Source organism: Panthera tigris, chromosome X, assembly GCF_018350195.1.
Source record: "Panthera tigris isolate Pti1 chromosome X, P.tigris_Pti1_mat1.1, whole genome shotgun sequence".
Lineage (NCBI taxonomy): Eukaryota > Metazoa > Chordata > Mammalia > Carnivora > Felidae > Panthera > Panthera tigris.
The window spans coordinates 86,163,536-86,173,613 of record NC_056677.1 but is presented as its reverse complement, the minus strand read 5'-3'; positions in this window follow the sequence as shown (position 1 = coordinate 86,173,613).

Below are 10,078 nucleotides of genomic sequence, written 5' to 3'. Positions count from 1 at the left end.
TGCAACTTTGTTGTCCCTTCAGAACTTGCTCAAGCCAATTCTTCCATTTTCAAGCTATACTACTGTCATTCATTGATGAAATGCTATTGTTCACCTCCAACTTTATGGTTTAATGGTCTAAGTAACATTAGTTCATCATGAGTTTAGGTCACATTAGTGTTTGGTGGTCCATGGTCAAGTAAATGGTTTATTCTAGAATTCAGGATCAAACAAGAAGCTTCTCTCAGACAATAATGAAGAAAAATCTAATTGGGCAGTACTTCCAACAGTGTACCAGATTGCTTATTTTCCCTGAAAAGAAATATGAACATATATTTGCATCTACCTTAATTCATGAATATTGATTAATGGTTTGCCTGGATGTTTGGGGACATGAAAAGGACATGATTGGAAAATAAGTGATAAGGAGGTCTGAAAAAGACATATGAGAGTAACTCTCTGCAAACGGTAATGAAGCGTGGATATTTGTCTCATGTGAATATTCACCAAAAATTAACATCAGCAGAGGAGACGTTTAATTATCAGGTGCATTAGATGATGCATCCTGTGGATGGCAGTCAACTGCTTTTCCCAGTTATTCCTGGATGAGTTCATAAAGAGTGTTGCGATGCCAACTGGGATAAAGTTTTATGCATGGGTCACAAACATGGACAAAAAAAAAAAAAGACCTCCACTTACCAAAATCGACATTGTTGTCATCACAGCATATACCAACACTGAGATTCAAACATGGCACAATTCCTCACAGGGACTAGCAAGCTGCTTGATTTTAGCTTGATTACATTGCACCACTTCCATTATAAAATGAGCATTATTATATTCTCACAGAAATAGACATTGACTCTAAACATGGCTTTGCCTTTCTTGCCTTCAATGTTCATACAAAAACTACCATCTGTGTACTTATAGACTGCCTGATCTACAATCATGGTATTCTTTATTTTTTTTATTTTAATTCCAGTATAGTTCTAAAACAGTATTATATTAGTTTCAGGTGTACAATATAGTGATTAAACAATACTATATATTACTCACTGCTCCTCAAAATAAGTGTGCTCTTAATCCCCTTCACCTATTCACATATTCCCCCTGCCACCTCCCCTCTGGTAACCATCAGTTTGTTCTCTATATTTAACAGTCTGCTTTTTGCTTTGTCTCTTTCTTTTCCTTTGTTCATTTTTTGTGTTTCTTAAATTCTGCATATGAGCAAAATCTTATGGTATATGTCCACCTCTGACTTATTTAGCTTAGCATTATACTTTCCAGGACCATCCATGTTGTTACAAAAGGAAAGATTTCATTCTTTTTTATATATATATAAATGTCTAGGCCACAAGCTATATCCCATGAGTTGCATAAGTTTATAGTCTTCCATATGTCTCACTAAATGGCAATAAATATATATATGTATATGTATATATATATATATATATCCAGATATATATAAATATCTTCTTTATCTGTTCATCTATCAGTGGACACTTGGACTGCCTCCATAATTTGGCTATTGTGAAAAATGCTGGAATAAACACAGGAGTGCATTTATCCCTTTTAATTAGTGTTTTTGTATTCTTTGGGAAAATACCCAGTAGTGCAATTGCTGGATCATAGGGTAGTTCTGTATTTAACTTTTTTAGGAACCTCCATACTGTTTTCCACAGTGGCAGCACCAGTTTGCATTCCCACCAACAGTGCACAAGAGTTCCTTTTTCTTCCACATTCTCACCAACACTTAACGTTTCTTGTGTTTTTGATTTTAGCCATTCTGACAGGTGTGAGGTGATATCTCATTGTAGTTTTGATTTGCATTTTCCTGATGATGAGTGATCATGAGCATCTTTTCATGTGTCTGTGAGACATCTGTATGTCTTCATTGGAGAAATATCTGTTCATGTCTTCTGCCCATTTTTAATTGGATGATTTATTTTTCTGGTATTGAGTTGTATACGTTCTTTATATATATATTTTAGATACTAACCCACATCATTTGCAAATATCCTACCATTCAGTAGGTTGTCTTTTAGTTTTGTTGTTTCCTTTACCATGCAGAAACTTTTTATTTTGATATGGTCCCAATAGTTTATTTTTGCTTTTGTTTCCTTCGAGTGAAGAGACATATCTAGAAAGATGTTGTTATGGCTGCTGTCAGAGAAATTACTACCAGGTGCTGTCTTCTAAAATTGAAAATTTTAGTGGTTTTAGGTCTCACATTTAGGTCCTTAATCCATGTTGAGTTTATTTTTGTGTATGATGTAAGAAAGTGGTCTAGGTCCATTCTTTTACATGTGGCTGTCCAGTTTTCCCAGTACCATTTGTTGAAGAGTATCTATTTCCCGCTGCATATTTTTGCCTGCTTTGTCAAAGATAGATTGACCATATAATTGTAGGTTTATTCCTGGGCTCTCCATTCTGTTGCATTGATCTAGGTGCCTATTTTTGCGCCAGTACTACATTGTTTTGATTTTTACAACTTTGTAATATAATTTGAAGTCTGGAATTGTGATGTTTCCAGCTTTTTCTTTTTCAAGACTACTTTGGCTATTAAGGATCTTTTGTGGTTCCATACTAATTTTAGGTTTGTTCTAGTACTGTGAAAAATGCTGTTGGTATTTTGATAAGGATTGCATTAACTGGATAGATTACCTTCAGTTGTATGGACATTTTAACAATATTTGTTCTTTCAACCATGAGCATGGAATGTCTTTCCATTTGTTTTTGTTGTCTTCAATTTCTTTCATCAGCATGTTATACTTTTCATACTACAGGTCTTTCACCTCCATGGTTAAGTTTATTTCTAGGTATTTTATTATTTTGGTGAAATTGTAAATGGAATTGCTTTCTTAATTTCTCCTTCTGCTGCTTCATCATTAATGTATACAAATGCAACAGATTTCTCTACATTGCTTTTGTATCCTGTGACCTTGCTGAATTCAATGATCAGTTCTATCAGTTTTTCAATGGAGTCTTTAGGGTTTGCTATACATAGTGTCATGTCATGTGCGAATAGTGAAAGTTTGACTTCTTCTTTGCCAATTTGGATGCCTTTCATTTCTTTTTGTTTTTTATTGCTGTGGCTAAGATTTCTATTACTATGTTGAATAAAAGTGGTGACAGTGGACATTCTTCTCTTGTTCCTGACCTTAGCAGGAAAGCTCTCAATTTTTCACCATTGAGTATGATGCTACATGTGGGTTATTCATATGAGGACTTTATTATGTTGAGGTATGTTCTCTAAACCTACTTTGCTGAGGGTTTTTATCACGAATGGATTTTTTACTTAGTCAAATATCTACATCTATTGAAATGGTTATATGCTTTTTATTCTTTCTCTTATTGTTGTGATGTATCACAGTGATTGATTTGGGAACATTGAAGCACATTTGCATCCTGGGAATAAATCCCACTTGATTGTGATGAATGATTTATTTAATGTATTGTTGAATTCAGTTTGATAATATTTTGTTGAGGATATTTGCATCTATGTTCATCAGAGATATTGGACTGTAGTTCTTTTTGTGTGGTGTCTTTATCTGGTTTTGCTAACAAGGTAATACTTGACTTCATGGAATGAATTTGGGAGTTTTCTTTCTTCATCTTTTTTTGGAAAAGTTTGAGAAGAGTAGATATTAACTCCTCTTTACATGTTTGGTAAATTCATCTGTGAAGCTGTCTGGTCCTGAAATTTTGTTTCTTGGAAATTTTTTGATTACTGATTCATTTTCATTGCTGGTTATTGACCCTTTCAAATTTTCTATTTCTTCCTGTTTAAATTTTGGTAATTTATATGTTTCTAGGAATTTACCCATTTATTCTACGTTGTCCACTGTGTTGGCATATGTTTTTTCATAACATTTTCTTACAAAACTGTGTGTTTCTGTTGTGTCAGTTGTTATTTCTCCTCTTTCATTTCTAACTTTGTTCATTTGACTTCTATCTCTATCTCTATCTCTATCTCTATCTCTATCTCTTTTATGTGTGTGCCTAGGCTTATCAATTTTCTTGAACTTTTCAAAGAACTAGTTCCAGGTTTCATTTATTCCATTGTTTTTTTAGATTCTGTACCATTTATATCTGCTCTGATCTGTATTATTTTCTTCCTTTTTCTGGTTTGTGGTTTTGTTTGTTCTTCTTTTTCTAGATCCTTTAGGTAAAATGTTAGGATGTTTATTTGAGTTTTTTTCTTGCCTCTTGAGATAGGTCTGTATTGCTATAAACTTACCTCTTAAAACAGCTTTGCTGCATCCTGAAGATTTTGGACCATTGTGTTTACATTTTCATTTGTTTCCATGTAATTTTTTTGTTTTTTCTTTGATTTCTTGGTTGACCCATTCATTGTTTAGTACCATGTTAGATAACCTCCATGTATTTGTTCTCTTCCAGATTTCCTTTTGATTTCTAGTCTCATAGCATTGTGAACAGAAAAGATGCATGGTATGACTTCATGGGTTTTTTTTTTTAATTTGTTGCTACTTGATTTGTGGCCTAATATCTAATATATTCCAGAGAATGTGTGTTCTGCTGTTTTAGGATAGAATGTTCTGAATATATCTGTTATATCCACCTGGTCCTGTGTGTCATTCAAAGCCACCATTTCCTTGTTGATATTTCATTCGTATGATCTGTCCAATGATATAAGTGAAGTGTTGAAGTCCCCTACTATTATTGTATTACTATTGATTAGTTCCATTATGTTTGTTATTAACTGTTTTATGTAATCGGGTGCTCTCATGTTGGATGCATAAATTTTTACAGTTGGTATATCCTTTTTTTGGATTGTACCCTTTATGATCATATAGTGTTCTTCTTTGTCTCTTGTTGCAGTCTTTCTTTTAAAGCCTATTCTTTTCTGATATAAATATTCCTGCCCTGGCTTTCTTTTCATATCCATTTACATGATAAATTCTTCTCCATCCTCTCACTTTCAATCTGTGTGTGTCTTTAGCTCTGCAATGAGTCTTTCATAGGCAGGATATAGATGAGTCTTACTTTTTTATCCATTCCTTCAATCTATGTCTTGTGATTTGAGCAGTTAGTTCATTTACATTCAAAGTAATTATTCAGAAGCATATATTTATTTCTATCTTGTTACTTGTTTATGGTTGTTTTTGTAGTTCTCTGTTCTTTTCTTCTCTTTCTCTCTTCTCCCATGGTTTGTTGGCTTTCTTTAGTGATATACTTGGGTCCCTTTCTCTTTATTTTTGGTATATCTAGTACTTTTTTATTGTGTTTACCATTTGTTTTATATGTAAAGCTTCTACATATATCAATCTATATTAAAGTGATGGTCACTTCACTTTGAATCCATTTTTTACTCTTTTCCCCCTGACATTTTAAGTACATGATGTCATAGTTTACATTCTTTTATTTTGTGAGTCCCTTGAGTGATTTTTACAGATATGCTTATTCTTACTGCATTTTGCTTCCTACTTTTCTTACTCTTACTTATGGTCTTTCATTTCCACTCAAAAAGTCCCCTTTAACATTTCTTGAAGGGCTGCTTTTGTTGTCAAGATTTACTTTAATTTTTGCTTGTCTGGGAAACTCTTTATCTCTCCTTCTATTCTGAATTATAGCTTTGCTGGATAAAGTATTCTTAACTGCAGATTTTTCACACTCACCACTTTGAATGTATTGTGCACTCCCATCCATCCTGGCTGCAAAGTTTCTGCTGAAAAATCCCGATAGCCTTATTCAGTTTCTCTTGTATGTAACATTCTTCTTTTCTCTTGCTGCTTTTAAAATTCTCTCTTTATCACTCTCTTTGTCATTTTAATTACTATGTATCTTGGTGTGGACCTCCTTGTGTTGATCGTGTTGGGGGATCTCTGTGACCCTTGATCTAAATATCTGTTTCCTTCCCCAGATTTGGGAAGTTTCAGCTAAACGATTTTTTTTTACCCTCTTTATCCTTATTTTTTCTTATTTACATAAGATGTGTTAATTATGACTAATTTTTATTTCAGTAGACAAGTTACAAGATGTCAAAGAAAACAGGGAAGAAGAATGAACATCACTCTAGGTGGATAAAAAGGAACTTGTAATATCTTTTATGAAGAAGGTGAGTGTGTTCTCAGTTGTTCATGGGATAGTTGTATCAAGATAGGCAGCAGCATGGCTTTGCTCTTTTCTTTAGTTGTTAGTGTTTATGTGTGCCAAGTTGACAAGGGCTGGACTGTAAAACTTATGTAATGTGTCAACTTGGTTAAGTGAAACCACATTTCCCAGAATCATTTATTTTGCATGTTTTCAGTTAGGGTTGGCCACTGTAAAATTTTGCCTAAAATCTAGAAAACAGAAATGAAATAGTAGCCATGTTTCACTCTTGGAAGGATGATGTAGATCAAGAGCCGTGTTGTAGATCACTCACTCTTTTGTGCATCTGCTATTTCCCCTTGTTGGAAATGGCTGTAGCCAGGCTCACAACTTTTGCTACCAGTCATAACCTCCAGCTTCTCTATTTTCTGGACCAGGTTTAATGGAGGATTTGTAGTAGGAGTTCCATTTCTCCTGCATGTCTTTCATGGCAGGAAATTTTTAGGCTGGAAAAGAGAGAAAGTCTGACCTGGAGTTCAGTGAGAGAAAAGATGCAGATTCCATCTTATTTGCATACTTCAGTTTTCCCTACATTCTCCCAGTTCATTTTCATTGTTACTTCCTGAATATGTGCCCTGTATGTTGAGGATCAGCATAAGACTCCAAAGAAACAGCTGGACCAAGATTATTTTACCAGTTTCTATAGTAGTGCAAATTCAAATCTCTATTAGAATTACTTTCTACCACAGAAAGTCACGAATGCTCTGGGAAGACAAGGGCATTCTGAAGAGGCAAAGTGAAATCTGTCTTATCCATTTAGAGGTCTGCTATCTTTTGGTGTCTACTTTAAGTCCTCCATTTTTTCTTGAGAAGAGCCCACCCACTGTGACCCCTTCTGATTCTTCCAACTACACAGTTTGTAGTCAATGTACTACATGTAAAGATAGTTTAGTTATGGATTTACTTCACATTTACCCTTTTCTCCAAGTCAGATTTTGGGCCTGTTGTCTCCTGGGACTATGGAACTTCTTTCTCAGTCCCTGAAAATGTTTTCAATCAATGGTGGAAGGGCCATGCTCGTGACAGCTTGGTCTGGTCCTTTCAGATTCTGCCAGTCAGGGCCATTGACTTTGTCTGTGGCTGGTTAATTAACCTTTAGTTGTCATGATTTCCCCCAAGCTGCATAGAAAAGAAGCAATCCTGTCTTAAATGCAAATTACACATGAGGAAATCTAGATGGGATACTTGACTCTGCCACTAATTTGTGTGACCTTTGGCAAGTCAATTAGGTGCTCTGTGCCATTGATTTTTTCCTTCTTTCTGGTTAGTTACCTACTATATTTCCTTCAAATTTAAATCAATGTTTTTGGACATTGCCATGCTCCCTTCTTGAAGTGGGATCAGAGACAAAATTAAACACATTGAAAGTGGGCTTGGCTGATAAAAGGGATTTCTCAGTGTTATTTTCTGAAATGTGATGTTTCTTAATTCATTTGCAATGGTTTTAGCTAAAATATTTTCCAGAGTTGTATAACATTTTGCTTTTCTGGACAAATGTGAAAAATTTCTTGATTTATCCATCATTGTAAGAACTTTTTTATAATTGATCTCTTTGTTAGTGTGTCTAAATGCAACAGAAACCCTTAGTTTACTCAGATCATTATAGCAAGGTGCCCTTTTAAAGTCTTTACTGGTTGCCTGTAAGTGTCTCTTTTTCTGTATTCGTATTGTAAAGGCTTGATATAAAATGGAAGCATTTATTAAACACCTCAAAGCTCCCGTTTTTAATATTTCTTCAACCCTGTTCTGACTGAGCCCATTTTAATTTTATATGTTCTTTATTAAGCAGCTTTAATAATGTTCGTATTTCTTTTCTATCTCTCTTCTTGGAGACTTTTGCCACTGCTGAGATCTGAGTTTTGCAATTTTTTATGACTCTGTCCCTACTGACATAAGTTGTCTCTAGATGGAAATTAGGGAACAGGGGTGGGGATCACAGTTCCTGTGCTGCAGGGTACAGTCACATTGGAACTCTACAGATTGCTAAAAATAGTGGAATTAAATGGATAGGACTTTCATGGGCTTAAAACATAACCCAGACCTCTAAGGTCTCAAAGGTATAGATTGTGAGACTAGAACCAAAAGGCTTTGATCATTCACTGGACCCCAGGAATGTCAATCCTCACTTCCCAGCAAATGAATTTGGAGCTTTCAATGACAGGATGGGCCCTTTGTTGACCCTTACAAGCTCTGCCTCCTTTCATCTGCTCATCCAATTTTTCCCACCTTCTTAAATGCCATCTCAAGTGCAATGTTGGTTGGCCACTCCTCTAACAGCCCTCCTGCCATTCCTGTGGTAGGGCCTCCACAATTTTAAAGACTGTTGTCGCCCTTTCAGTCATATTTTTTGCTGCCCCCACTGCCTCCAGGCAGGCTCCATTGTCAATAGCCTCCCCTTGGCAGCAGTCACCTCACTTAGTTGTCATCTTCACCACAGTCATCACAGCAACAAGAATACCACTCAGGTCCAAACACAGACCCAGGAGCGAGACCCAGCACAGGAGCGAGACCCAGCACAGGTCACCAGGAGAGAGCTGAGGGTGAAACAGACCATGACCCCAGGCTCCTCAAGGTATCTGGTTCCTGCAAAAGTGTTAGATGGAATTTGGGGGACCATGACCTTTTTGACTTCCCAGGAGGTTGTGAAAGCCCTTCTAGAGGAAGAGGCTGGGGAAGAGGCCTCCCAGTCCACAGTTGAGGAGAACAGGGACATTCAGTGAGCAGAAGAAGGGTCAGGAGGAGGGCAATGAGGAGGCAGAGGAAAAAGAGGAAAAAGACTATGATGGTGAGGAGGAGGAAGATGAAGATGAAGGAAAAGACCATGACAAGGAGATACAGAAGGAGAGTGTTGAAGTCGTCCTCGTAGGGGCTCCTAAGTTCCCCACAGCATGGTTTTGGTCCCTGTTTCATGATCTGGTCTGTTCCATTCTATACCCTATCCAGAATAATGACCCCCTCCTGGTTCAACCCCATGGAGGCCACATGTTGGTAAGTCATGGTCCTTGGAAATCTGAGGATCCAGTAGAGGGACCCACACTTCCAGAGGACAAGGACATGCAGAGGGAGTGGAGAAGTGAGAGGGTGAGTACCTGGCAAAGGCAACCTACACCCAAGTGTCTGAGGAAACTACAGAGGGACTAAAGCCAGAAGGCAGAGAATCAGAAGAGGTCAGGGTCCAAGAAAGCAAGTCCACAATACAAAGGTATTTTATGAGGTGGGGCCTGTGCAGTCAGAGGGACTGAAGCTAGCAAGTGGCAGTAGTATCCTCAGGCCCTTGAAACCCCCATTGTGGTATCCAGCTCAAAAGCAAGGGGTGTTCAACACTTTCCTTTAGCAGGTAAGCAATGGGTCAAAGCTCTCAAAAATCTTCAGGCCCAATATGCTCAAGTAGAAGCTCAATTCTATAAAAAGTTTCACGATCTTGAGAAAAAATATGATGCCTTCTATCATCCTTTGTTTGATAAAAGATCTGAGATAATCAATGCAATCCATGAGCCCACAGAAAGTGAATGTCAGTGGCAAGGAGGTGTTCAGGAAGGCGTGGAGAGGGGATGGAAAGAGAGCCTGCAGGAAAAGAGCAAACAAATGGCATACCTCACTTTTGATTGACAGATTTTAAAAATGTGAAGATCGGGGCTCCTGGGTGGCTCAATCAGTTAAGCTTCTGACTCTTTATTTCAGCTCAGGTCATGATCTCAACATTGTAAGATCAAGCCCAGGTTGGACTCTGTCCTGACAGTATGGAGCCTGTTTGGGACTCTCTCCCTCCTCCTCTGCCTGCCTCTTCATATTCTCTCTCTCTCTCTCTTTCAAATAAATACACTTAAAAAAAAATGTAAAGATTCTTGGTAGGATGATCCAAAGAAATGATGAACTTCTACTTAGAGCACTTGAAACATGTAAAAATTAAATTTTCAGAAGTTAAGAAACCAATGTGCTTCACCATAGAATTCATCTTTAAGTGAAACAAATACTTTTCCAACGA